Raw genomic sequence first — 2,853 nt, forward strand, 5'->3', positions numbered from 1 at the left:
TGAACCCAGGAGGCAGAGCTGGCAGTGAACCGAGATTGTGCCACTGCACTCCAGCCTGGGCAACAGAGCAAGACTTGTCTCAGAAAAAAAAAAAACTTTTTATTGTACTTGGGAATTTTTACATAGGAGTTGTATTAGGTTTACAGTCCCTGTAGTGTTGCCTTATGGAAATCTTTACATCTAAACTGAGTTTTTCTTCTCTTAGATAAATTTCAATTTATTTATTGAAGTTTCTAAAATGTACTGAATACAGTCATATACCACATAATGACGTTTCAGTCAGTGACAGGCCACATATACAACAGTGGTCCCATAAGATTATAATGTGGTATTTTTCTGTACCCTTTCTGTGTTTAAATACACAAAACCATTGTATTACAGTTGCCTACCGTTTTCAATATAGTATTTGTAGCCTAGGAGCGATAGGCTATACCATGTAGCCTGGGTGTGTAGTAGTCTATACCATCTAGGTTTATGTAAGTATACTCTATGATGTTCACATCACAATGAAATCACCTAATGACATATTTGTCACATATCCCCAACTTAAGCAATATATGACTGCATAGTTACTGTTTTTTGGTTTTTGAGATGGAGTCCTGCTGTCGCCCAGGCTGGAGTGCAGTGGCGCAATCTCAGCTCACTGCAACCTCCACCTCCTGGGTTCAAGTGATTCTCCTGCCTCAGCCTCCTGAATAGCTGGGATTACAGCACCCGCCACCACACCTGGCTAATTTTTGTATTTTTAGTAGAAACGGGGTTTCGCTATGTTGGCCAGCTGGTCTCGAACTCCTGGCCTCAGGTGATCCACCCACCTTGGCCCCCCAAAGTACTGGGATTACAGGCGTGAGCCATCGCTCCCAGTTTACTGCGTAAATGGAAGTATTAGGAGTCATTGGATTGAGCTGGCTCTGTTTCTTGATGTGTTTTAGGCAAATCACTAAATCACCATGGGCCTTAACTTATTCAGCTGTAAGGGAGGAATTAGATGCGGGTTTTGTTTTGTTTTGGGATGGAGTCTCACTGTCGCCAGGCTGGAGTGCAGTGGCGTGATGGCTCTGCAACCTCCGCCTCCCGGGTTCAAGCAGCTCTCCTGCTTCAGCTACCCAAGTAGCTGGGACTACAGGCGTGTGCCACTATGCCCAGCTAATTTTTGTGTTTTTAGTAGAGACAGGGTTTCATCATGTTGGCCAGGATGGTCTTGATCTCTTGACCTCGTGATCCGCCTGCCTCGGCCTCCCAACATGCTGGGATTGCAAGTGTGAGCCATCGCACCCAGCCGAATTAGATTATTTCTAAACACATCCAGCTGTTAAGTTTTTCAGTTTTAAGTGGAATTTGGTTGTAATGTGTAAAATTTAAAAGAGAAAATGGGCTTTAGCTCTTTAAAAAGCACACATGGTTATATTTATACCATAAAGGTTTATCAGATACCTGTAGAGTTCCTTTAAAGATACCTTGGTTAAATCTGCCACATTCTGATTTTGGTAGTTAGATAGAATTATTCTGAGTTGCCAATTTATGTAAAATTTTTAAGAAAATGTGAAAACTTACCAGTTAAACTAAGTGGATGTAGTGGTATATCTTTTTTTTTTTTTTTTTTTTTTTTGGAGACAGAGTCTTGCTCTGTTGCCCAGGCTGGAGTGCAGTGGCGTAATCTAGCTTACTGCAACCTCCACCTCCCAAGCAATTCTCTTGCCTCAGCCTCCCAAGTAGCTGGGATTACAGGCTTTCATCACCATGCTCAGTTAATTTTTGTATTTTTTTGTAGTAGAGGTGGGGTTTCACCATATTTGCCAGGCTGGTCTTGAACTCTTGACCTCAGGTGATCCACCCACTTCGGCCTCCCAAGGTGCTGGGATTACAGGCGTTAGCCTCTGCGCCCAGCTGTTTATTATTCAAAGCTACAAGGGAGCACTTTACCCTTGGATTCAATGTTTATAAAATTGAATTACAAAATAGACATTAAGAGTTTTATAGCAGAATAAATAGGTAGACTCTTACAGGTGAGACCATAATAATAATCTGGGGAAATATCTCCAACAATGGCCATATGCTGCATTACAGCCAGTACAACTTTCCAATACCACTTAGGTTTAAGAGTCGTTGGGAAGGCCCTTTGTTGATGTTTGTAGCGAGAAGTACTATTAGCTAGTTTTGCTTATCTGGGCCAGACTAGTTCTGGGTGTTCAAAAGACGTACTTCTTGTCAGCATTAAGGCAAATCATTGATTCCCTTTCTTGTTAAACTGAAAATGTATTGGAAAGGCTCTGAAGCCCAGTGAAGTGTGGTACATTCAAAGAAAGTATGTATAAAGGTCCTAGAACTTTATTTAATCATGCTTGTAGTTTGCTTTTTCCTTGGATGTGTCACTCCAATAAATGTAACACGTGCTACATTCTCTTTTGTGCAGAGCTTTTTGCCTTCATGTGGAGAGATGATCATGTATCTAAGGGTAGAGGAGCTCTGAAGAGGACATAGCAACTGAAAAGTGCGACCACTCTTAGGAGGTGGTCAATATTTTAGCTACGAACCATAAATGAAAGACTATTCCTGTCTGGGTGAGGTACTCACACCTGTAATCCCAGAACTTTGGGAGGCTGAGGCAGGCAGATCACCTGAAGTCAGGAGTTTGAGACCAGCCTGGCCAACATGGTGAAACCCTGACTGAAACTACAAAAATTAGCTGGGAGTGGTGGTATACACCTGTAATCCCAGCTACTCAGGAGGCTGAGGCACAAGAATCACCCAAGCCTGGGGGTGTGGAGGTTGCAATGAGCTGAGATTGTGCCACTGCACTCCAGCCTGAGCAACAGACTGAGGCTGTCTCAAAAAAAAAAAAAAAAAAAAAAA

This window comes from Piliocolobus tephrosceles, chromosome 5, assembly GCF_002776525.5.
Source record: "Piliocolobus tephrosceles isolate RC106 chromosome 5, ASM277652v3, whole genome shotgun sequence".
Lineage (NCBI taxonomy): Eukaryota > Metazoa > Chordata > Mammalia > Primates > Cercopithecidae > Piliocolobus > Piliocolobus tephrosceles.